Source organism: Orbicella faveolata, unplaced genomic scaffold, assembly GCF_042242905.1.
Source record: "Orbicella faveolata isolate gen_17 unplaced genomic scaffold, um_ofav_v1 contig_13, whole genome shotgun sequence".
NCBI classification, from domain to species: domain Eukaryota; kingdom Metazoa; phylum Cnidaria; class Anthozoa; order Scleractinia; family Merulinidae; genus Orbicella; species Orbicella faveolata.
In genome coordinates, this window is record NW_028301540.1 from 8,522,014 (window position 1) to 8,549,286 (window position 27,273).

Consider the following 27,273-nt stretch of genomic DNA (forward strand, 5'->3'; position numbering starts at 1 on the left):
GTTATCAGAATTCTGGGTGATAAAATCCGTTAGAAAAGCTGATTTTGCTTCTTTCAGCAAATGCGTAACATGGTTTTTGTGTCGTTTGAATAAAACGAGATCAGCGACAGACCTGGTAGTTCTCCATCTCCTTTCGGCGCGCCTGCGTGCTCTCTTAGCCTCACGGATTTCCTCCGAGTACTGTGACGAACTATGCATACCCGTAATTAGGTGTTATTATGATTGTTGTTATTTTCGTAAGTGCACGTGCACATATGCGGTATTTAAGATGCAGTCTTGTAATTTATGCGTCTTGCGGTCAGTTTCACAATGTAACGGCTAGCGCTGTTTGTGCGCCATTAAAGACAACATTTTACCGCTATCTTTCGTTACAAGTACCAAGGTAGTTGGGGTCTAACCGTGACAGTTTTGGTTTTTAGCGGCGCATGACGATCGAGTAATCCAGCAAGCGTGGTGTTATAACAGTCTATCAATTTCGCAGGCTCAGATGGTGGGTCCTGGCACAATCCTGAAGCAGACAAATCCTCCATAAATGCTGTTATGTCAATAGCCTTTGTTTTCCAAAAAGATACCTTCTTTCTTGACAGTTGAGGTATCGAAATATTTATAGTGAAAAGTGCTAAACAGTGGTCAGAAAAATAGGTACCAGGTCGGACATCTTGTATAAGATTAGAATTCAAAGTTCTGGATATCAGCAAATCCAAAGTGTTCCCAGAGATATGAGAAGGAAAGTCAATATGCTGATGTAAACCCATCGATGACAGTAGGTCTAAAAAGTTAGCCGCGTCGTTGTCAGTCTTGATATTAACATGGATATTAAAATCACCAGCCAGCACAAGAGGCTCAGTTGTCATGACAACCGATTCTAGGAACTCAGCGAATTCTGTGGCCAACATACCCACAGTACGCGGATGACTTGATGAATAGGGCGGCCTGTAAATGACAACTAGGCGGAGACGCGCAGAGCCGGACGCAATAATCCACTCAGAGTACTCGATGGTATCACAAATACCCGCTCTAGCTTGTTTAACAACAAGCGAGTCCCGAGCCAGAATACCAGTGCCACCACCATTTCTGTCTCGGCGAGGATGATCAAATAACCGATATCCTGGCGGTGTAGCAGCAATCCTAACAGCGGAATCAGCAGATTTCAACCAGGTTTCGGTAATAACAGCAATGTCGACTTTAGAATCACAAACATAGTCAAGAAAGTCAGGCCCTTTGTTCCTAATTGACTGACACAACACCTTATTAGCCGTGGTCTATTGTTATAAACAATTGCCGGTGCAGTCAATGGACTTGAACCAAATTTGAATAATGGCGCGACCGATCTTTTGGTTTCGTCTTTGTACTGTTTGTAGGTAAAGACTCGATCTTATTCCCGTATTGTGGGCCAGGATTCGTAGGCACATCTGAGTAGATAGGTAATGGGTTGGTCATGTCCAGCCACTAGTAAAGTTGTATGGCCATGCTTCAACCATTTTGAAAAACCCACACGAGATCTTCGGAATCCGTGCTTCGCCAAAGAGGCTCTTATGAGATGACCAAGTTGAATAACAACTTTTCGCTCAGAGCACGATGATGGAGAAGTCTTGTTTTCCATAAATGGCCGGGCAGTGATCTTAATGAGCTGTTGGTGCAGGTCAGAAAATATAAGATGACAAAATACTACAGTAAACGCCTCAAAGACTGGAGACCCGAAGCTCCTAGCAGCCGCCATCTTGTATAGGTGGTATAGTTTATCCAAGTTTGGTTATTATATAAAAATTAATAATTTACGTTCTTTTCTTATTCATAAGTCGAGACTATGTCACGGTATACATTACCCTGAGTGCTTTCCCTTGAATCCTCTCAAGTTTACGAATTTCAGACGCCTTCAAATGTCATACAACTGACCTGTTACCGGTTACCTATCCTCCTCGTGCCTCGTGGCGCATAGGACCTTTACAGAGGTCCTCTACTTTTCTCGGTCTGCTGCGACCGTTCTCGTTCTTTCTACTTGATGAACTCCACCCTGCCTCTTTCCGTTCCTTTTCTACTGCTCGTCTCCATGTTGTCTTAGGCCTTCTCCTTCTCCTTTTCTTTGTGGCGCCCAGCTTATTGCGTCATACAAGTGAGCAGTAGGTTGATCCGTGTTTCCATGGACTGTGACAGACCACCCACTGACGAGTCAATTACTCTGATGAACACTTTGTCAGGAAAGTTGTCCGAAACAGGCCAGCATTTCTCGGAAATGAAAGGGTTAAAGACGTATACCGAGAAATCAGGGTTTTTCTAAATTTGTTTCTTTGGATTTTGTTTTCTTTATGTGAAAATAATGAGACTTGTTTGATTTAAAATCTCTCTGACAAAACCAACTTGTAAAAAGCGATTCCAAAAGGTTCTGGGCATATAAAAATGGGACGCCGGGCTAATTTTGTTGTAGAAACTTCGCCACTGGACGCTTTGTTGTCATTTTAACACTTGAGCAGTTCGTGCTCCAATTTGGTTACAAAAAAGAAAATTAAAAATAGGGTGTGCTAAGAACCAATCAGATTGAAAGATTTTTGTATAGTTATGATTAACAATGGATTATTGACCGCGAGAGCCACACGAACACAGACTACATGGAACTGCATGTTAATTAGCATTTGCATTTACATCGAGATATTTTTTATTCCAGCGATTTATCGTTCTTGATCGACGCAGTACAAGGACCACTGGGACTCGCAACAACGCATACCTCAGAAGAAGGCGTAGTTTCCTATCTCGGAAGTGACAGGGTCACATGAAAGCCGGCGAATTTCGAGACTTTCCGAGTTTAGTATTAGTTTAGTTTCATCAGATATCAGACCCTTTAAAGAAAGTTTTAGCAGGGTTGCTAAAGCGATAAGTGACATTAAAATGGCGGTCCAAGGAGGCTGTCGACTACTGAGGCAGTCAGTGTAAAACGCAGACTGCGGACTGCAGACTGCAGGTCCTGCAGACAGGTGGTAAAATGCAGACTGAGTGTAAAATGTAGACTGAGGGTAAAATGCAGACTGCAGACTACAGATTCTCTAATTATACATCGTGTTATTCCATTATCTAGAGCCAACCATAAACAGGGTCATTCAGGCTAATCGTAGTGAAATTCTGCACTCCGGTTAGCCTGAATATCACTCAGGTTACTGCCCGAGTCTGAGTTACTGGTCTGCAGTCTTCATTTAACCCCCAGCCTGCAGTCTGCAGACTGGTCGAGTAATTCAAAGGACTTATCAGCAAGGTTTTGCCAATTTAACCGTCAATTCTTGCTTTAACTGGAATATTAATCATTAATTTCAATGCTCGTGTTTTCGCAAAACTCGATGGCTGATGTTTCTGTGACTTTATGGCCGTCATATTGGTGACCCTCCGAGGAAAACCAACATGGCATCTCCAGCAAACGAAGCTCTGTAAATTTGGTTGAAATATTTCTCCGAGTAACACAGGTATGAAAGACCGAATACAGAACTAAACATTGGCGAAGCCGTTTATCAATGCTTGTCACAAACCACGTGTAAAATCGTTGAGCCTGGCTGCTAAGCGGCGTGATTCCAGCGTGATCGTCCTGACACGGAAGTAAAATGTCGTTTTCCGAGAAACAGTAAGGATCACGTGATATATCGAGTTGCTGGCATTTCTCGGAAAGGGATTTCCTAATACCAAGAAGACATTCCTTCTTGGCGTCTTGTTCAGTACAGCAGTTTTGCGAGGGGAAGAACGGTTTTCATGGAAAATAAATGCAGGTAAACAAGAAATAATGTTAGAGTCAATGAGCTAGTGAAGTGGACGAGAGTGTATTTAAAAGATTGAATACAACAGAGAACCTTAATTCGTGAAAAATCACATTGAAAAATCACATTGAAGATGTGGGAGTTAAGGTTCTTTAGGTTCTTTATGTAAACATTGCGTTTTCAGTGCACTGCTGTTTTCAACACGATAAAGGAGTCGAGATCACGAATTGTGCTTTCATTGTTTTATCTCGAAAGTGTTAAGACCCTCTGAAGTCGTTTTAAGGTACCAGTACTTGGAGGGTTTCTGCAAAAATCATATTATAAGCTTACCAAAAAGTAAGGCTCTGCTCGAAGGGTACCCAAAAGGCAGATGTTTCAACAAATACAAAGTTGTAGTCTAGATCATTTATTCTTACATAGAAACAAAGCAAAACAGAGTCACAGACTACGCTTAAACTAGCCTGTATATTTGTTTCCAAAGCCAAGTTTCACGCAGTTTCAAGCGATAAAGGATAGTGATTGTGCCTAACTGTATTAATTAAGTACAAAGTTCAATTTTTTGCAGCAAATCTTTTTGTTAACATTGGAACGCTGAAGTGTTTTTCGTTGCGATCGTTTTCAGAAAAAAAAATGCAGTGTCGGTCAGATAAACATGAAAGTTAATAACATTCAATGTTGATATTTTTCTTGCAGATGAACTCCAGAAGTGGCTTACGCTAGTTCCTTGGAGAGAATGGGTGAGTAACAATAGTCTAGTTTGGAATTACACAAATCTTTAAGGTCCTCCTCATTCTTACTCATAGCTACAGACATTGTAGGGTGAAACATGGTCATCGAGCAGCTAGGAAACTAAATTCTTTATTTTACTGTGTTCAGTCTGTAAATTACGATGTCAACTGTGCTTTCTTTGGAGGAGTACAAAGTTTTATAATTAATACTGATCGCTTTTCGCTTATTTTTCTCCAGATATGTCAGCTTAACTCGTTGTTTTCAGTGCAATCTGTGTGTGTTGTTTGTGTGTTTATGAGCGTGTGAGCCTAAATAAAGGAGGTAAAAATTGTAATATTAACTGTGTTGTAATTCCCCTTGATAAGCCGAGGTGCTTTTGGAGAAATTAATGACAAATATGTTAAAAAAGAGAGAATATTGTAGTTAGTTTGTATTTCACCGTCCGTCTTGGATTTCATTCTAGATACCAAATTAAGAGTAGGGTCACAAAAGTAATGATTTATGTGCTAAAGTTAACAAATGAATGGCACTGGATTGGAGATTGCAGTAAAGTAGGAGAAGGGGAAGTGGCGGAACAAGTTTGCTTTTTGTTACTTTATTTTATTTATTTTTATTTCTAAATACAATGCATGAATAAGACTACTTTAAACACCAATACACCTACCCCCCCTACCTCCCTCCCTACTTTATACTTACTTACCTACCTTTCTGCCTGCCTGCCTGCCTATCTAACTAAACTGCCTTGTTCAACCTGGCTGTCTGACTTTCAATCTTCCGAACTACTTTTCTATCTGTCTGCTTGCACACCCACCTGTCTGCCACTACACCAACTCATCTTAAGTAACCTGTCAACCTGCCTGACAGACTACCCATCACTTACCTACGTTACCTACTAATTAACCATGCTACCTCTACCTCGCTACCAACCCAGCATTTTAACCTAATTTACAACATACTGGTCTACCTGTCTGTCTGTCTGCCTACCTGCCTTTTTCTTTCTGTCATTGTTTGCTTTCTGCTTTGTTACTCTACCCAACTACCCCCTATTCACATTAACCCAGCACCAACCTATCCACCTTTCTACCTAGAGGACTGCCTGCCAGCCTTCCTCCTGACTACCTGTCAACTACATAACTGCTTGCCTAGCTTAATCCGCCTCCTATCCTCCCTTTTTCCCTTTCTCCCTTCCCCTCTTCCTCCCTTTCACCTTTCCTCCTCTTTTTCCCCTTTCTCCCTTTCTTTATTCCTGCTTCCTCCTCTCCACCTTTCTTCCTTCCCTCCTTCCACCCTTCCTTCCTTCCTTCCTTGCCCCTCCTGTCCTCCCTTCCTCCTGTCCTCCCTTCCCCCTTTCTCCCTTTCTTCCTTCCTCCCTTCCTCCCTTCCTCCTTTCCTCCCTCGCTCCGTTCCTCCCTCCCTCTTTCCCTCCTTTTCTCCTTTCCTCCTTTCCTCCTTTCCTCCCTTCCCACCTTCCTCCCTTCTTCCCTTCCTCCCCTTTCTCCCTTTCTCCCTTCCTTTATTCCACTCTTTCTCCCTTTCTCCTTTCCCCATTTCTTCCTTTCCTTCTTCCTCCCCCTCCCATCCCCTCTTCTTCCCATCCTCCCTTTCTCCCTTTCTTCCCTTCTCCCTTCCTCCCTTCCTGTGTTTCTCCCTTCCTCTCTTCCTCCCTTTCCTTCCTCCCTTCCTTCCTTTTTTCCTTCTTCTCCACTCTTCCTCTCCCTTTCTCCCTTCCTTTATTCCACTGTTTCCCCTTCCTCCTTTCCCTTTTTCTTCCTTCCATCTTTCCTTCCCTCCTCCCTTCCTCCCTCTGTCCTTTTCTCCCTCTGTCCCTTACTCCTTTTCTCCTTTTCTCCCTTCCATCATTCCACTCATCGCTCTTTTGCCCTTTTTCCCTTCCTCCCTTCTTTTCTTCCGCCCTTCCTCCCCTTTTCTTCTTTTGTCCCTTCCTCCATCCCTCCTTTCCACCCTTCCTCCATTCCGCCCTTCCACCCTTCCTCTCCCTCCCTCCCCCATTACTAACCTCCTCACCTTTTTTTATTTTTCTTCCCTTCCTACCTACCCAGAATCAGCCATTTTCAGATCGTTCAAGCAGCTCTGTAGGCACTTGAATAGGAGGATATTTTCTGATACTTTTTTTACTTTCCACCAGCGGACAATGATGACAATGGCTTCAACTTGATTCAGCCGTCACTCATCCAACAGTTGAGGACCATCCTAGATCAGTATCCTGACGATGGACAGATACTGAAGGTAAGGATGGTGACAATAGGCATCTATAGTTTGCAGCACTGGTTGAGTCGCAAAGAAACTGGACGCTTAGTCTCTCAACTAAAATTAAGAAGAACAAAACGCTGAGTTTGGGAACAGAAATTGCATTGCTAAAAAGAATGCCTTTTGAAATACGATGATTTCAGGGCCTCCTGAAGTCTACTGTTAATTGGAAGTAGATCGAAGAAGGCATGAATTTAACGTGATGTGTTAAGGGTTATGTAAAGGGTTTTAACCAAAGCCAGTCCCCTAAAACTGAAGAATGTCGCTTAAAATTTTTAGACAATAAATACTCATCACCGAATCCAGCAATAACATCTTTAAAAGTTATAAATATTTGAAAGGTGTTCAAGCTTTCAGAATTCTGCTTGTGAAATAAGTGAGAACAAACAGGCTATTTTATTTCGTTGTCAAATCCTTACTGATCGATGCCATAAAAACTCACTCGTTTTGTTGGTTCAAAAAAGAAAACAACAAAATCCGGGTCACCTTGAAGATATTTATAGAGCTGCGTCATCAACATGGAATATTTTGGTATGGGTCAAGTCTGCCAGGGACTTCACTGGAATGTGGAAAATGAGGAATGAGCAGGAGAAAAGAGGTTCTTTGATCGCTCGAGTGTTTTATTTTTTCATTATATATTTTTGTCGTAACATTTCTTCTTTATATTAGGAACTCATTCAAAATGCCGAAGATGCACGTGCAAGTACAGTGAAATTCCTTCATGACAAGCACAGCTATGGAACAGAGAAACTTCACAGTGAAGACCTCGCCCAATTCCAGGTACGTTTTTCTTATAGCGGGAACAAAAGAGTCAACGTTTCCCTTATCAGGATCTGGATGTGTCTTTGCGCTTCTAAAGACAGAAAAAAGAAGGAAAGAAGGCTTTTCAGTTGTTCTTTTTAGTTATATCTAATCTATATTCGTGTCTCCAATTATTTGCCATTTAACAGGGTCCTGCACTTTATGCATACAATGACGCACGGTTTACTAAAGAAGACTGGAAGGGCATACGAATGCTATGTAATAGTATCAAAGTGAAAGATCCTATGAAAGTGGGTCGTTTTGGTCTTGGATTTAAGTCTGTATTTCATGTTACAGATGAGTCTCCTTTTGTGTAAGTTTTACTCTTATGGCTAAATTCTGTCATGACTGCTTTCACCGTTGACTCACGTTGTTGCGAAGGTTTTGTTCCGAAAGTGATCGACAACAACCTTGGAGAGTATCTGGAAATGTGAAATTTTTCTGCAAGATATCATTAAATCGCCATCGGGCGTGCACCACCAGTGCCAGTTGTATACTAAGCAAAATTTACCTCTGAGTTAATATGCGATTAACTAGCAGAAAACTCTGAAAGAAGATAACTACTTTTTTCAGAGGATTGTTAGCGATGTTCTGTCTTTGATATCTGCCGTTTAGTTTGTTTGTTAACTGAATAAATGCAACCCAAAAATCAAGGAAACTCAGGTAGGTTCATTGGACTTCGATGTACCTTCGCATGGACGTTCGAGGGATCAAAAAGATTTTCCATGTGTACATTACGTCATATGAACAGGAGATGGCCAATTTGTTTTTTTATTCTCAGATTAAGGAGAGAAATGTAACGTTATGCACTTCCATGCGTTCATACCCTTTAAAGAGCAACACACAATTTTTGCCAAATTGTCCCGACACGCTGAAATTTTTTTACCGTGTGAAGTTTTTTTGGACCAATTTTCCTTCTGTTGATCTCAGATCTCCCGAGCATCTTCAGTGGCTCACAGATTGGAGTGATCGATCCGCACGAGGAGTACTTTGGCGACGGGAAGGACCGACAAACTGGACACCGATGGCGATTGAAGGAAGACCGTGAGGTGATGGACAGCATACCGGACCAGTTCCTACCGTACAAAGGAATCTTCGACTGTACAGATGATGCGTTCTCCGAGGGAACTTATGATGGAACGTTGTTCCGTTTTCCTCTGCGGACGGCACCGTCCAAGCTGTCACAGACGCTTTACTCCTTCGAAAAAGTGCACACATTGTTTCAGAGTTTTATGGCTGATGCCCACTTGGTCCTCCTTTTTCTCCAGTATCTCGAATCGATAGAGCTTTACGTCCGAGACGTGGCGGACAATGAAGCCAGAAGAACGTTTCAAGTCAGAATCACAGATGACAGCCTCCCGCTGGTTCGGAGAAAGAGGGAAGAGTTTCGCAGCCAAATCACAACCGGTCAGCTTATGCTAGAGCCTGTCAAAGTGACATATCCAGTTACGATCGAGACGGTTGCTTATGACCAAGGTATGATAAGCGACACACATCGGCATTCTTTTCTTGTTACAAATTATTTTTGTGGCGGAAAAGTCTCGTCAGAATTTGAAACCCTGGCCAAGGATAAAGATCTCAGCTATCTACCTTTAGTTGGTGTGGCCATGCCGATACCAGAACCCTCCGAAAACCAGACGCCTGATATTAAAGGGCACGTGTTTTGTTTCCTCCCACTCCCGGTGCAAAAGACGAGCATGACAGGTTTACCAGTACACATCAATGGATTCTTTGCTTTGAGCCAGAACAGACGTTATATTAAGACTCCGAATGCTGAGCAAGAGGATTTGGCTCAAAAGGAAGGGAGGCAGCTGACTGACAAGTCCCTGTTATGGAACCAATGTCTTCTGGAAGAGGCCATCCCAAGAGCGTATGCTACCATGCTGATGGAAGCTATTAAAGAGAAGAGTTATAATGTCCAACCAGATGAGATTTACAAGTAAGACTAAACTGTTTAAGTTGCACATGTTGTGAGTGTCTCAAGCTTTTATCAAACGTTTGGCGGCCAATCCGTATCCAGGCACGTTCCAAAACTCTTTTGCCTGATCATTTCCTCCCTTTTTTGAGGTTTCACAGCTTGTGTAATACGCTGAGTGGTTTTTCCAATATGCGGTAGTAGTGTTTGGGACAAGCACTTAATAATTTTCTCCTCTTTGTTAAGGTAATTAAATTTGCGCGTGCTGGTTTATTCCAACGACTCTTTAAGATACAAATCACGAGGTTAACAACGAAAACAAAATCCCCGCCCGATACCGCGTTAAAAACGTAGAGCTGGGAAAGAATAGTGCACGTTGATTGTAAAATTCGTGCGGGTTGTGTCATTGACCATAGAACGATTTTTTTTTTCTTCCTTTTTTGTAATTGAATTACTTTATTGTATTCCTTTTCAACTAGAGCGTGGCCAAATATGAACGTCATTGATCAAAAGTGGAAAAGAGTGCAGAATCCTTTGTTGGAGTTGCTGTGTAATGAAAGAGTCGTTTATTCTCCTGCCCACGGAGGTAAGTGGTTGAACGTGGAAGACGCCACGTTTGAGAAACTTCCAGAGAACGATCCTAAAGAGTTGCTTGTGCGAGTTTTTCTTGAAGCAAATCAGAACGTCGCCACTTTGCCGGATCACGTTTTGAGAGCCTTGGGTTTGTACGCAAACTTAAGAACCGAAATAACGCCCTCATTAACGCGGATAGTACTCAGAGAAACGCCTTCTTGCTACAGAAGCCTCAGTCGGTTAGAGAAGATTCAGCTTCTAAAATTTGTGGTCAAAGATGGGCAGTTTTCAGACCTCCTCGGATTAGAGCTGTTGCCCGTTACCAATGGAAGCTTCATTTCGTTTTCTAACACCGATCAAGCTATTTACATCTGGTCGCCAGAGCATCCACGTGAACTTCTTCCTGGCCTGCAGGATCGATTTCTGGATCAAGACATTGACGAAAGCCTCTTCCAAAGCTTGCAAGCACTTTCCAATCAAGGTAGAGATATGATCCGTGTTAATTCCACTACATCTTGGAATTACACTCAATATCTAAAGTAAATTTCTTTCATTCATGAAAAAGGTGGAATTTTAAGGTAAGGGCAACGATTTCATCGGGCCAAGGGGTCCACTTCGCCAAAGGTTGTCCGAGTTTCAGTAGCACGAACCGACTGTAGGAGTATTTTTACTTTCTCCTGGATAGGACGATAGAAGTTCTTCTTCCCACTGCATCGCAGGGTTACCACCCCCCCCCTCCCATTATTATTATTTTGTGGAAAGTGTACAGTACCACAAGAGTAAAAGGGGATTACAACTGATCAGAATAGGAAAACCCGATCAAAATATATTGTTATTTTGCTGAAATTTTGAATCTTCTATAAACAGGTGTGATTTTAAAGGAATCAATATTAAAACACACGATATCATTCTAGACACTTTTCCTAAAATTCTTCGCTATTTAAGTTTTCTTGAACAGCTTAAAGAAAACCATACCTTTTATCTCCGAACCCAAAAGGGCCTTTTTCAGAGACTACGTAACTAAATAGTTAAACTGTTACAAGGTTCTCGTTCCATTTTTCACAGGATGCACTCAGTTACGCCACCTTTGTAAAAACGATGTAGCCAACCTTCTCTCAAAATCACTGCCACCTGAGTGGTCAGCGGGGGACAAAGTACCGTGGAATCCTGGAATCGGAAACCATCCCCGTAAAGAATGGCTTACTCTTGTGTGGGACTATCTCGGAAAAAACTTTCCTACCATTGACGAGCTTAAAAGGCTTCGAAACCTTCCGTTGCTCCCACTCGACATGTCACAAGTGTCGGTCACCTTAGCAAGACTTACGCAGCCATCTAGGATAGTTGTAAGAAGCCTTCACGGAGATCACCTTGATGAGGACGTCACTGCCGTTTTGAAAGTGCTTGGTGTGGCTGTAATGCAGGAGTACCCGGAATTTTTACACCTCCATCCTGCGCTAGCGAATGCCTTTGTCCATCCACCCTCAGTTAAAGGTGTCTTACGAGCTCTGGCGGCATCCCTCCCCGAGATGGCGACTGGAATGCATAAAGTAACAGACCACGGCAAACGCTCCTTGAGAAGGTTCATTGCTAAAGCCTCTTCGCTAGAACCGGAAGAGAAGCAGGTTCTCTATAGCTTTCCTTTGTTTGAGACTCTATTCAAGACTTTTGTGTCGAAGGAAAACGGTCTTCGTGCCGCCCCTGAAGAGTCGTTTCCAGTGGCTCCCCGGAGGGATCTCATTGACATCAAAGAAGACGCTTCCAAGCGATTGGTAGTGCTAATGGACATCCGAATCCTCGCATCGCATGAATTTTTCATCGAGGAGGTATTTCCAGGTGTGCAAGAAGGCCATTATTCTGCTGAAGAGATCGACAGACTTATGGCCTTTGTGCTGGGGCATTATCAAGTCTACGCTGGTGCCGACTGGAGATTTAAAGAGAAGTTAAAATCTTTGCCGTTTGTCTCAACCAAAAGTAGACGAGTAAAGCCTATGGAGATATTCGATGCCAGGAAGGACTTGTTGAGGCGTATTTTCGCCGAGGAAGACGTTTTTCCTACGGGAGAACGATACAACGACCCTGCAGCCCTAGTGATTTTGGAAACTCTAGGAATGAAAGGCGAAGGTGATATCACTGGGCAAGACCTCTACCAAAGTGCCAAAGCGGTCAGCAACATTCCAAGCCTTTCAACAGCGGAAAGAAAATCAGAAGCGATCATGCAATACATAACACAGAATCCTTCTAAGCTTCAAGAGAACACTTGTGGAACGTCATTGGGATTTCTGCTTCAAGACATTTCATGGGTATCCAGGGTTAAAGGAAAACCCAGCGATTATCCGCAAAGACTTACGTTTTGGGGAGAAACGTGCAGCGAATCACATTTCCACAAGCCGTCAGAAGTGAAGAGCGATCAGCTGGCAAATCTCATCGGATCTTTAAAACCAGTGGTTAAAACAGAGTCACCTTATCAGGTAGCCAATTTCTTTTCCTGGAATACGAAGCCAACTGTAGTCGACGTTGTGCAGCATCTCAGAAACGTGATCAGTTCCTACAACACAGATGAAAAGCCGCGTTATATCATGATAATCAAGGAAATCTATCAGTGTCTAAGTCATGCAGATCAGGCTAACGTAAAGGTGGCATTAAGTAGCCTTGAAAGTCTCGCCTGGGTTTGGAATGGAGATGGATTTTCCTCTCCTGATCTGATGTTATCCAAGAAACCGCCTATTGATCTGTCACCATACGTCCGCTCCCTTCCTTCAGAAGTGGAACATTTCTCTGCATTTTTTGTCTAGTTTTGGCTTGCAAGAACAGTGTGATGACGCATTCCTACTTCAGGTTCTGCATTTGATAAAACAGAAGTATGACAATGGCACACAATTTTCCACATCAGAAGTGAAGAAAGACCTCCAATTATCGGTAGATATTCTGAATGAAGTTAAGCCAAACGTTGGAGAACAGTTGCCTTCTGCACTTCAAGGAAAGGTTCTAATTCCAACACATGTGGAAGGAGATACCTATCTCAAGCTTGCACCCGTTGAAGATTGCATGTACTGTGAACATGAGTGGTTGGAAAGAAGCAACCACGATGAAGGGATGGATTATATGTATGTACATCCAAACATCCCGAATAGCACAGCTGAACTATTGCTTGTACCAACGCTCATGAATCGAATGCTAGAGCCAGACGAACTTGAAATAGGAGAAGAATTTGGGCAAGAAGAAAAACTAACACGCAGACTTGGTAGACTTCTGGAAGACTACACTGATGGATTCGCGGTACCAAAAGAACTTGTACAAAACGCGGACGATGCCGGTGCCACAGAAATCAGATTCCTTTATGATGAGAGAACAAACGAGGATGCCATGACCTGCCTGATTGACGAAGGAATGAGACACTGCCAGGGTCCTGCACTGTGGGTGTACAACGATGCCGAATTTCGGGACGAAGATTTTACAAACATTACAAAACTGAACGGTGCTACAAAAGAATCCGACACTGAGAAAATTGGAAAGTTTGGACTCGGCTTCAATGCAGTTTACAACCTGACGGATGTTCCAATGTTCGTGAGTAGAAATTATTTTGTGATTTTTGACCCCAACACTTTCTATCTGGGGAAAGCAATCAGGGACAAGAACAAACCTGGAATGAAGATAGACATCAACAAGAACACAAGGAGGTTGAGGAATTTTAGCAATCAGTTCAAACCCTTCAATGGCATATTTAACTGTGACCTTCGTCTGGAAAAAGAGGACAACTCTTTTCACGGAACACTTTTTCGCTTTCCTTTACGAACCAAAGAGCAAGCTATACAAAGTGAAATTAAGCAACTTCATTACGACAACAAACAAGTGGAGCAACTCTTAGGGCTCTTCACTCATGGCGCTAAAACCTTGCTGCTCTTTACGCAAAATGTCCGCCGCATACAAGTGTTTCATTTACCGAGAGAATCAGCTAGTTCCGAACAACCCACACTGTTGTTTGAGGTCAGCAAATCAATGTATCAAGACGGAATCTTAAGAGAATTGTCTGCCCCAGTCACTCTTTCACCAGCCGTTAGGAGCCTTAGCAATGAAGAACAGAAGTTTCTTCAACAGTGCAACTTTCTGCGAGCATCATCTGAGGTTGCCAAGCAAACAGGAGATTTCACCAGCTCTAATGCTGATTTGCTGAGCTCAGCACTTCTATTTACCGTCAACAGCACCGTTACAGATAGCGGACGATTGCTACTTGAGAACAATGGCCACCTGCAGGATGAATCTGAAGTTTGGCTTGTCGCGTCTTCTATTGGCAAGGGGGAAGCAATGGAATTTGCCAAATGCGACAAAAGTCTTCTTCCATCAGCTGGAGTAGCTGCTCAGATGATGCCCGACGACCATAGAAAGCTTCTCCCAGTACCGGTTGTCGAGCAAATACCAGCAAAAGCGCCGCATCGTAAGGGGAAGTTATTCTGCTTTCTTCCGCTTCCTATCTGCAGTGGTTTCCCAGTGCACGTAAATGGAGCATTTGCTGTAGCCGCCAGCAGACGAAGCTTGAAGGAGAAAACATCTGATGACAAAAGCTGCATTGGAGTAGAGTGGAACAATATTCTCATGCAAGACTCCATCTGTGCAGCATATCTAGATCTCCTGGAGGACGTGAAGAAGTCTGCTACAGACAAATACGAGTTCCACTCACTATGGCCAAAATCTTGTCAAGTACAACAAAACTGTCAGCCGCTCGCACGCTCATTCTACCAAAATCTCGCTAGTGGAAGCTGCTCTCTTTTCTCAGATGGAAACAGATGGGTAGACATTACGCAAGTTGTCTTTCTGGAACCAACCTTTCGCCAGGACTCACAAGTAGGAGAAATATCCTTTGAGGTCTTTCAGTTGCTGAATGAGAGGAATAAAGTCATCATTGATCTACCAGCAGATGTGTATGAGTCTTTTCTAGAATATGATCTCGCAGCGGCAATACAGAATAAAAGCTACGACAAGGGAAGGTTCTTCCGTGAGCTGTTCTTTCCGAACATCGCCTTGGTACCAAGCCACCAGAGGGACAAGTTGGTCTTGTACGTTCTTGACTTGTGCGCTCAAGACGAGAAAAACGACGGAGGCTTCGACTATCTCATTAAATCACATGCTTGTATTCCAGCTTCACCAGATGGTCAAATGCTGAAGTGTCCATGCCAACTGATTAATCCGGAAAAAACTGCCGCCTCTCTGTTTAGCCCGGAGGACCAAAGGTTCCCATTTGGCACAGAAGCAACGTTCTTAAGCAGTCTACGGCCTGCCAAACTTGAAAAGCTTGGGATGTTGACGGATGATCTTCCATGGCCCGAGGTTGCTGAAAGAGCAGAGAGTATAAGCGTTTTAAACAGAACTAGTGGAGAAGCAGCTCAAAAGCGCATAACGGCGTTGGTGTATTACCTGCAATGGAAGCTGGGGCATAAAAATGGAAACTGTATTTCCGATGATGTCAGTAACAGGTTCTTGCACGCAGAATTTCTTCCAGTACTTCAGAAACCAGAGAAGTTTCCTCTTGTCTGGAAAGGAGATGAAGTACGAACTGGGAACGAGAGAAAATTTTTGTCACCGAAGGAATCCTTTTTAGAGCGCGAAAAGTACTTAATCTGCTGCACCGAGCCAATAGTAGATCAACATATGCCAACAGTTGTTCAAAGATTTCTGCGTTTAAACGAAAAGAGGGCTACCCTCCACCATGTCGTGTCCCAACTTGATGTTGCCTCGTCAATAGACGCTAACAGTCTTGATATACAGGGAAGCAATCAGTTAAACAGAGTGTACTTGGAGGCGTACACATACCTTCAAAGAGCTCTTGACAGTAAAGAAGTCGAGGCTGAGCAATTGAGAGAGATTTTTCGTTTAAAGAAGTTCATTCTCTGTGGAGAGGAATTTGTTTATGCAAAGCAAGTGGCTTTCAAGTTGCATGTGGATTGTTCTCCATATCTTTATCAGCTTCCATATGATTTAGCCAGATCATTTCATGGTTTAATGAAAACAGCTGGTGCGAAAGATACTTTTGAAGAAGAAGATTTCATTTTTTGCTTAAATCTAATAAAGCAGAAGTTTGGAGATGCTGAACTCGATGAGAAGAATCTCCAAGTGGCAGTTAATGTGGCCGTTCAATTGGGCAACTGCGTGGCAGACTCTAAGGACGATGGCAACAACATTCATGAAAATGGGGATTTGTTTTGTCTTCCTGATTCCAAAGGAATGATGCAATCCGTTGGCGAGCTTTGTATGAGAGACTGCCCTTGGATGCCTGACGAAATTGGGGTTCATTTTGTGAGTGATCTGATTCCGCCTGAAACGAACAAACGACTCGGTGTCAAAACACGCCGTGAAGAAGCACTAAGACATTTTTCGTTTGGTATTCCCTTTGGACAAAACGAAAAACTCACAAATCGTTTAAAACGCATTCTAACAGTTTACCCATGCGAGAAAGAAATATTGAAAGAACTTCTCCAGAACGCTGATGATCCTCAAGCAACAGAGATTTGCTTTATTAAAGACCCTCGAAAACACCGAGATGAGAAAGTGTTTGGAGACTCATGGAAACCACTGCAGGGTCCTGCATTGTGTGTCTATAACAACAAGCCTTTCACTGAGGCTGATATTGTGGGCATACAGAACCTTGGCGAAGGAAGTAAAGGGGACGATCCAAACAAGACCGGGCAGTATGGTGTCGGGTTCAATGCAGTGTATCATTTGACTGATGTGCCGACATTTGCCTCCAGTGGCAAAGAGATTGGAGATGTTTTGTGTGCGTTGGATCCACACTACAAGTACGTGCCTGGGGCAACTGCTTCTTTTCCAGGAATGATGTACAAAGGAACAGCGAAGTTAAAACGCATGTTTCCAGACGTTTTTTCTTGCTATATTGAAGATGAGTTCCCGATGCAAAATTCAACAATGTTCCGTTTCCCATTGAGAACCCAAGAGATGGCAAATGATTCAAAGTTATCTACATCTCCAGTAACGCTTGCAACATTGGATGACATGATGGAAGCACTGAAAGGAGAGCTTTTTGAAGTTCTACTTTTTGTGAATAACGTCAGGAAGATCACGTTGTGTGAAATCGACAAAGCAAGTAATAAGGTTGTGAACTCTTATTTCGTTGAAGCAGAAATGTCAGAAGAAGATGCAGCCAAGAGGCAACAGTTTATCACCTACGTGAAGCAGATTACAAAGAAAGGTAACCAAAGAGAGCTCCTCTCTGGAGACATTGAAGTGAAAAAGTGTTCCTATGTTCTGAAGTTACAAGACAGTCTTGGCAACGAAGAAAAGTGGCTCATTGTCAGGCAAGTTGGGTTTGAAAGCGGAGTGCAAAGAAGTATCCTGGATGCTTACAAACGAGGTGATCTGGGGATGCTTCCCCGAGGTGGTGTCGCTTGCCTTTTGGAGAAGAAATCCAATCAAAGGAAATCAGGGAGTAGTCGGAAAAAAGTTTACTGTTTTCTTCCACTTCCTTTAGAAACCAACCTTCCAGTCCATGTAAATGGTCACTTTGCTCTGGACCACGAAGCTAGACGAAATCTGTGGAAGGACGAAATTACTGGCTAACGGAGTGACTGGAACAACGCTTTGCTGACAGATGTGATAGCCTCATCCTATTTGACTCTTTTGGATGAGGTGAAGAGTCACCTTCATTTGCCAGTTGAACACAACGTTGAACAAGTTATGCTTAACGGCAGTAAAGATGTTTTGATGAGAAAGATTCAAGAATACGAGAAGCTGTTCCCGTTGTTTCTCCCAGGCGATACATATTGGACAACCTTGGTAACGTCCGTGTATCAGGGAATGGACAAGAAGAGATTGAGACTGCTTCCAGTGTTGCGAAGTATTCCATCAAAAGGTACCACCCCTGCTGTTCAGCTAACGTGGCTTCCTCCAACAGGTGAGGGAAAAGGGAAAGCATTCTTCAACAATCTTGGAAAAAGTGATTGTTTTGCCCGACCACAAAGAGCTGCACGTTTCCGTTCTGACGTCGACTTTCAAGAAGAGGTGACAAGAAAAACTGAGCAGAAAAAGCGTTTTGAAGAAATTCTTCTGCAAACTGGTTTTAACCTACTGACGTTCTCCTTGTCAGTGTATGAAGCATTGCACAATTCAGGTGTGAATTCATGTTGTGTTTCGCCTTCTTCTGTAATGGAGTTCTACAAGATACTCAACAAGGAAGACCACCTTTGTTTGATGACTTCGACTCCTGTTGAAGTTGGAGAGACGCCATTTAAGACCGTTGATGGGGTCACACTCGTGCTTAAGTACTGCAAGGATTATGAACACTTCCTAGCAAACCTATCCGGCCTTCCTCTGCTTCTAACACAAGACAATCGTTTACAGGAATTCAGCAGTTGTCATCCTAAGTTCCTCTCTCGCCATTATGGCATCCTGCCACATTGCGCCGAGATGTTTGTCAATGATCATTTACGAGTACAAATCTTTGGCGATGCGTCAAGTCGGATGTCACCTGTGTTCAAGCATTTTGGAGTGCAAGAATTTGCAAGTAACTTGAATGGAACACTACCAACACAGGAGTATTTCTGGAAAGGCGGCTACGTTTCATGGTGTCCGACACAGCAGTCAGTGCCAAATGGTCGTTGGGTGTACAGTGTTTGGGCTTTCCTGAATGAAGCAACAGGGGATGTTCTAAAGGACGCAAAGCTATGTGACAAAGAGAGGTTGAGAAGAATTCATGCAATACTCGAACCACTTTCAAACTGGAGTATCCTTCCTTGCACGGAGACGATCCGAAAACCACGGTCAAACGATAGCAGTACCTCTGCTGTGATAGCCGAACACTTTCTGGTGCCTTTAAGGCTGGCAGAGTCTGTCCTTGATTTTACAAGTCGTGATGCCTCTAATGCGTTACTTGTCGAAGCTTTGAGAAAGCTCAGTCTGCCTGAGGTGAACTATGTTGTGTTATCAAGTGATCTATGCGCACTTCCACGTACTCTCGTAGCATCACTTAAGACGCCAACATCTATTCTGAGATGTTTAGAGCAGAAGATGTCCACAAATCCACAAACACTTGAAGGAAAATTGAATCCTAGGGAATGCCGCACCATTTTGCAGTATTTCAGCAACAACGTTGAAAGTCTACAAGAACGTGACAAAAATACGCTACGAAGGCTTCCATTCTATCAAGCAACACATGGGGGTCTTATCAGTCTAGACAAAGAAAGCGTCTGCGTCCTTCCTAGCGATATTCCACGCGAAGAAATGGAGGAGTTTGGACGTCGACTGAATGTGATATTTCTGGAAACATGGTCAAGTCTGTCCTCGCTGTTCCAATTTCTGGCTTTTCAATGCGTTTCGTCAATTGACGTATACTGTCATTTCATTTTGCCACACTTCGGCATTCTTAGCAAAGAAGCAAGGCTAGCTCACCTGCAGCACATCCGGGCCTCTATTTTGCCAAAAGGAACAATCGACACGCAGAAGCTACTGGATTGTTTGAGAAATACCGCAGTAATTACCTCTAAGGAAGGGACTCTGAAGAAAGCTTCGTCTTGCTACGATCCCCGCAATGGTGTCTTCAGTATAATGCTCCCTGAGAACAAGTTTCCATCAGAGCCTTACAACACACAAGAATGGTTGCAGTTTTTGAAAAGCATTGGGCTTATCTGCGAAGTTTCCGCTGACCATTTCAAGACGTTTGCTACCGAAGTTGCACGCGAGGGTGCAATACATCGGACTGCGACAACCGACAAAAAGTCCGAGGTATTGGTCATGCACCTCTTTAGCCGAGAAGGGGTTGTGGATGAAGGCCTTTTACATGCTATTTGCGATGTCCGCTTCGTAGTTGCAGAGACTGTGGAGAAAGAACTTCGAGATATCTATCGTCAGTTCGGTGAAGGAAGAGATGGTAGTACTCCATACATTGCATTCAAAGGCTCTTTGTTAGCTGAACACTCCAAGATAGCTTGGACGACAGCAGCTCTCCTTCCTTACTGGGCTAATCCTAGGAAATATCTGTACCAGATGAGGGCTCCAGGTTGGCGAAGTACGGTTGATTACTGCAACGCCATTCTTGCCAATCTCCAGGTTCTTGTTGAGCCAACCGTGGACCTAGTAACGTTTCACTGCCAAAATGTTTCTTTTCAATAGGAGAAAGAAAACGGCGTGGCACATAGTGATGATCAGCTTCTAACAAGAACGTCAGTGATGTCGAATATCTATCAGTTTCTTCAAGCAAGGGCCATCTCAAACACTGTTGCAAGAGATCAACTTCAGCATACACCTTGCGTTTTGGTGGAAGAAGGTGCACGTTTTGTTTATCCCAAACAAGTTGTCCTTGAATTGTACAAGAAAAGTGAGATCCAGCCGTTTCTTTACGGAATGCCTGCAGAAATTACTAGGTTCAAGTCGCTCTTTGAATACCTGGGATGCTCCCCATCGGTCACACCTTCGCACTATGCTATGGTTCTTGACATGCTACACGGGCGATGTGACGCAAACGTACTACATCCAAATGAAGTCGAGAGTGCCTTAAGAGCCATGAAAGGTCTTTTTGAGACAATGCAGGACAGTCCCGACGCAGAGCATGATATATCTACCTTGTACCTTCCAGCTACACATCCCTTCAGTAGTAGTTTGGATGACACTGTACCGCCTGTCATGTTGATGAGGGCAACTGAGGTTATCTTTGATGACGCTCCTCACTACCATGCGCGTATTCAAGACGTCAACCTGCCTTTTGTGGTGAACCTGAAGAGAGCCAATGTTATCTGCAAAGCTAATGCAAATTACAAGGACCTAATCATGCTACTTTCCACAGGTGTACGGCCACAGATGATGTCTTGCGTAATCAAAGAGAAATTCGCAGAATCCGAAGACAGTAGCGAGCGTTTTGATGTTGGTGCTGCTAGCTCATTGAGGGAACAGCTGCACTCAGAACAATTCTACCGCGGAATTGTCAGGCTTATCCGTCACGCCAATCAAGATTGTGGTCCTGATGAAACTGTGGTCGCAACCGTGAAGAGCAGTTTACAAGGTATCGAATTCCTTGGTATGAGTAAAATTGTCACTCATTTGGTTCATAGTGGGGAAGTGATTCGAGGGAGTGAACTTGAAGTGCCATACTTTTTGGAGAAGGTTTTGGAATCCGGTCAAGAAATTTGGAGGGTATATGTCAATGCCGTCGAAGACGCAGAAGAAACCATCTCTACTATAGCTCTAACTTTAACAGAAGTGATTGATGACGCGTGCAAAAGACTGCTGCGAAACACAACTCATTACATTTCCGCAATGCTGCTCAGCCAACCTGACAAGATATGTTCGTTACTGGATAAGATGAAGATTCGTCAAGACGACTCTTACGATACAGACAAAGGAGACGTCTTCCCGCCTCCAGGAAGTTACATTCCTATAAAAATGCATAACCTTCTAAACCCGGCTTTCGAAGCGTTTACGCCCGGAGAATACGTCGGATTCGAGCTACATGATCCGAGTCTTGAAATGCAGGAAGGAGATGCCACCTTCATCTATGCTGTGATAATTGAGGAAGTACCAAGTGACAGTGAAAGCGTTTTTTCGAAGTCTTACAAGATCAACATTGGGCATGACAAGGAACGGAAGATTGTCAATGCAACCGACTTGTACAAATTTCACCGCGTTCTAGAAATAACGTCATCTGAGATAGTCCTGTCTAACCAAGGAAGTTCACATCCCCCGACGGATAAGCAGCAGATTCTTGACGAAATTACAAAAACGCTTGAAGAAGCTTGGAGGCTACCAGAAGATCGAAGAAGACAAATTGTCAAGCGACTATTTCTTCAGTGGCATCCCGACAAGAACCCTGGAAACGAGGTGTTCTGTACGGAAGTATTTCAGCACATAAAGAGTGAAATCGAACGATTGGAAAGAGGTGAATCGCGCAGAAGTGAAAGCTGGAGCTCGGATAGCCCGTCCCACAGGGGATCCTATGGTGCTTTCTATGGTTTCTGGGGAAAGCGTGCAAGGCAGTATAGCTCCCAGCGCAAAGAGTACCGAGACAGCTTCTTCCACCACTATGGATCAAGTGGTTACAAAACACGTTCATGGTACGTGCCTCCAAGCTTCTGTACCACGAATCCCCAACCACGAGAGGCACGACGCTGGTTTCGACAAGCCGAAGCAGATCTGGCAGCTGTTGATAACGATATTGCTACTGTGAAACCATCCTACGAGTGGGCATGCTTCAAATGTCACCAGGTAAGAATATCACATGCAATATTATGCTTTTTATAATTAATTCAAGACGAGGAATCAAATCAGTTTTCGGAGATGAATTCGTTACTTCGTTTTTGGGCGTAAAGGGAAAATAAAGAAGATTCCGGTCTGAATTCCTCAAAGTAACATCAAATGCCCTTCAAAAAGGTGATCTCGCGCATTGCATAATTTACATCTCTCTTGCCAAAAATAAAAAGTGTAAACATTCTTTTACCCCAAAACGTACCAGCATGCAAACGTTCATCTCAGCTAGACCTGAGTCCAGGCTCAGTTATTTTGAAGATTTTGTTTGAAACGAATGACTGTTACCTTTAACAATCATGAGAATAATCTTACGTTTTCGCGGGGGGCTTGTCACATTCGAACCTAATTATTTTTCCCAGCACCCACACGAGTCAGTCTTACAGTTCAGGGATACAGTGTTCGACCGATCAGTCGAAGATTTTACTTTCTTCGCTAGCATGTGTTACGAACTAAATAATACGATGGTAACAAGCCTGATATTATTTACAATTTGCTCTTTCCAATTCGTCTGGCCAAGGACCGAGGACGAACTATTTTCAATTTATTTCTTAGTTAACTAGAACGGCTGTTCCTTTTGCAGGCTGCGGAGAAAGCACTGAAGGCTGCCCAATATTCTGTAGATGCTCACAAGACCAATATTCACAACTTAGTCCAAAACTCACTGATCCTGCATGATTCTCAGTTGACGAGGCTATCAAGCCAACTTGAGAATCATTTGGGCGATTCAACGCGCATGCGCTACCCAGACCAAGTGTGGTCTCCTCAGATTCCAAACGACGTTTATTCTCAGGAAATGGCCCGCAACGCCCTGGAACTAGCCAGGAGGATCCTAGACCAAATCAGAAGCAGAGTTTTATAAGGTGCGTACTTTGAGAATGCAGTTTCTTCCTAGAGAAAGAAATATACAGGAAAAGAGGTCACGAGGAAAAAGATATGTTTCAACTCAATCTGTTTGCTTCTCTCTGCTCCCTCTCTGTGGCACACCTTTTAAATTACTTGCCCAAGTAATGCCAATTGACAAAAAATCATGTTACCCGCTAAGGTCAGCTAAGGATGCAAGAAAAAGCGTTGCAAATTCAAGAGGACATGTGAAAATTAGAAGCTCCCAGAACACACTTTATCCCCCAAACACATAATTATTGTAACATACTGTTACAATTACCTATGGTGTATGCACCTGTGTAAGTTTTTTTCTCTAAAATTGTCATCCACTTTCAATCAACCGTTTTCCCGCCTCCTGTAGACTTCCCAACCACTTTAAATTTCGATCTTTGTTTTCTCCCGTCTCCCCCTGTGACAAGGATAATGGTAATTACAAATTAACGCTGAAACTTCGCGCGTCGAAATTAAGGAGTAATTTGTGACCGACGATATTAAGTATTAGTCAAGAAACGATATCTTTATTGTTATTGATGCAAGTGAATGCCATCAATATTAAGGACCTTTAGATTGGACTACGGGTACAAGTTTGAGTACGAGCACGATTTTCGAATTTCAAAACATGTTGGGTTTAGGAATAGAGGGTAGCTCATGGAGAGAGATGGGTATGTGACTTGATCATGTGGAGCCTGCAAAACTAGAATTGAAACGTCGTTCTCTTACTCCATCTCGTACTCCATCTCGTACTCCATCTCGTACTCCATCTTGTACTCGTACTCAAATCTAAAGCTCCCTTTTATCAAATCAAGGGCCATTTGCTCAAAGACTGGATAACGCTATTCGGTGGATAAACCACTATCCAGTGGATAAACGTTAGCCAAGCGTACTACGCTATCCGCTAATAGCGAAATATCAGGCGGATGGCGGTAACCACCCTTGGAACAACCGGGAGCAGCTCTTTCTAATTTTTAGTTTTAATTCCTCTAATTTTCTTTTTCTTTTTTAGATTGCCATATCAGAGATGCACTCCAAGTCAATATTTTAGTGTGATTCTCAAAACAATAACTTACATGTGCCTGTAGCATCGTAGATACGTAAGCTCATTACAGATTTTCATGGAATTCAGAAATTGGCGTACTTTGTAGTATTTTAGCCCTGCTTATAGAGCGTTTTCACGTGGCGTCATCAAATTGTTAAATTCAAAACTAAAGAGCCACTAAAGTTATATCTGTTTACAACTTTTCAGCTCAATAGCGCCCTTCGTTTGGAAACCAGCGCATTTTGAATTTTGAAGTTATGGGGGTGCGTGACATAAAGCTACGATCGCGTTTGTCTAAAAATATGTATTTATCTCGTGATTTTTAGCTATTTAAGACTTTGTCGTATTTGGAAAAGTACTTAGTTAAATTTTTATTTGTTCAGTGCAGATAATCATTGTCCCAGATAACCAGCGTAAGTTCCAGATGTTAACACGGATTTTCAGGCCGCCATGTTGGTGTACCACAGAGGAACACCAACATGGCGGCCCCATACTAGGCTCTGTACATTTGCGCGGAACATTTCGACGAATATCTCAACTTCAAGACAACGCACACACCTTAAACTTGGAGAACTGTCTTCTTTATTTATCGTCTGTGATATCACAATTTCTTGACCTTATCCACTGAATAGGTTTTGAGTTTATTTTCTATTGCGTGACAATGAAAGCGCTCTATAATGGCCGAGCTTAATATTAAACTGTAGCTGTGAGTTAGATATGTAAAGTAAAGTTTGCATGCGTGAAGGCCGACTAGTACGTAAGAATAAGAGATTACCAACAATTAAGATTTTTTTTGTAGGCCTTAGCAAATCATGTATTATGCATTTATTGCTAATTTTTCTATATCTATTAAGTTGTTTTAAAATAGAATAATATTATTAGCTAGAATAGAATAATATTATTAGCTGTAATTACTTAGTTCTCATTTATACACGTTCGTGTTTTGAACAAGTTCTTAGCTCCTCGACGAAACGTGTTAAAATAAATGATTGATTAATTGACTGATTGATTGATTGATGTGCACAGTTTAGGTTTTCTAAATTAGATAGCTGTCACCTTGAGTTATATCAATGAATTTCACAGTGTACTATAAACGCCATTCGTCCGTAGCCATATACATATTATTAAGTTAAAAAGTTACGTAATAAGGTGCGGTACCAAGTAAGTAACGTAGTTAAAGGCTTTTTCTATACGCAATGGTTTCCTATTTAAGGCACGTTTTATTACATCATATTTACAACGCAAGCTCTGTTGTGTTCGAATAGCCTTTTTTGTCTGTTGCCCACAGTACTCGTAGTAGTATTAAGCGAGCAGAGAAAAAATTAAGATTAAACAACATGTTTTGCTTAAACTGCCGTGTGAAGTAGTGTAGTTGATGATCATTGTAAAACTAGCAGTAAGACTAATAAAGATAATGCTGTTACTCGACATGAGGCCATCAACTCCTTTGGGTCACACCTCACACGACGTTTTTCAAGCAAATCTAGTTGGTGAGATGCTGTATTTTTGATTTGCCTTGACTTTCGATTTTTATTACAGTCAGACCCGATCCGGATCGCATGTCGGGTATAACAGGGTGAAGTTTAGTTCCAATGATGAGTTTACTTTCGATTTGAATATAAATTATACACCGCTCTAAAAATTAAGACCTGATATATCTTAGATTTTAGACAGCTGGCAGAGAGCCATCGCGCGAGGTTACTTCACTTTAATCGAAATCTCGCCGCTAGACTTGTTTTTCTTTAATAGGTTCAACTCCACCTAGTTAAAGAAACTACATATGAGCATAACATTGGGTAACTTTGACACGACCTTTTCCGATTTTTTTTTTTTTTTTTTTTCAATAACAATTGTTAATTTTCTTCCAGTGACTGTCACATTTTGAGTAGTTGTTGGTTTTGGTCATGATAACCTCCGAGGTACTTTCGGTATTATATTCCGACACTACAAAGTTTTAGACGGGGATAGTGAGCCCCGAGATCCAACCCCGTACCTTTTGCATATCATTTTGACAGAAAAAGGTACCTCTTTCGAATGCCTTCATTGAAAAATGGTAACCCATTCACAGCCGTAAGCTGCGTCTGTTCGAAATGTCCCAGTTAAAGGCCCTTTTAAATACCTAAAGGCCAGTTTCCCTACCCTTTCATTTTCCTGAACTTGTGAAATCCCGTCCCTATAGACTATCGCCCCGTGTATTTCATTCAGGTTAAAGGGAGTACCGGGCTGGTTGAGTTACAAAGCGGGAGCCAAATAACATAAAACCAAGTACTTTCTCTCATATCGTACTGACCTGTACTCCTAACTCAGAAAAAAAAAAAAACATTTGACGACTAAAATGCTAAGGTAAAGTGCGTTCGATTTATAATATCTCTTGCAAAATCAATTGATAAAAGCAAGAAGTCGAAACACCGCTGGGGGCTTGCAACGAGGCGAAAAGTCCTGAGAGTTCCAGCTCTGCTGAAGGCAGACCAGAAGTAAAATGTCTGCATGACGACTAATTTCACTTTTTCCCCATCGTGTTGAGCCAGGCCGCCCATCAGCGTGATTCAATCATGGTTGGCCTAACACAGGAGTAACACGATCGTTTTCCGAGAAACAGAAGAGGATCAAGTGGCATAGAGTGAGGCCCTGTTAGGGCTTTAGGATTCAGTGGATTATTAGGGATTTTTGCAGAAGGGAGACGGATTATTGGCCACCAAATTTAAAGATTACGGATTATTTGTGCCGCATGTTAAGATTACGATTATTATCGGTCATGACTGCATAAATTGCTTTTTTACATAAAAGAGAGATTAAAGTCATACAAAGAATGACAAATATTTATCTCCAGTGATCCCTCCAATAGTTTCTTTGCCTTTATAGCTCTTTAGAGTTTGGATCTCACGTGTGTGTCTTTGAGCGGCTTTCCTCTTAATGAGAGCCTCTTTACAGATCTCCTTCAACAAAGGCTTATAGGACGTTCTTTACTCCGCTGGGTAGTATTGCGAGGGACATAGCGACAATATACGCAGCGCGTACCCCCTTACCTCCGGAAATCCAGAAAATATATATCTGTCCGAATTCGCAAAAACATGCCCGCATTGACTCAAAGACAG

The 27,273-nt window shown here is 42.6% G+C and overlaps 1 protein-coding gene and 1 pseudogene across 2 annotated transcripts in view; both read left to right on the forward strand.

Annotated features, from left to right (window-relative positions):
• Positions 1 to 3,662: 3,662 nt before the first annotated feature.
• Positions 3,663 to 25,606, forward strand: LOC110052820 (sacsin-like; annotated as a pseudogene). Its single transcript, XR_016206204.1, has 10 exons — positions 3,663 to 3,746; positions 4,428 to 4,471; positions 6,610 to 6,710; positions 7,401 to 7,511; positions 7,682 to 7,826; positions 8,460 to 9,471; positions 9,927 to 10,501; positions 11,086 to 22,218; positions 22,841 to 23,120; positions 24,146 to 25,606. The product of XR_016206204.1 is annotated as a sacsin-like (transcript).
• The window catches only part of LOC110052891 (sacsin-like), a 69,024-nt gene continuing 45,419 nt past the window's right edge, over positions 3,669 to 27,273 (forward strand). Inside the window, exon 1 of the mRNA XM_089285743.1 lies at positions 3,669 to 3,746. The gene's annotated coding sequence lies outside the window, so the exon portion shown is untranslated. The remainder of the gene's footprint in view (positions 3,747 to 27,273) is intronic.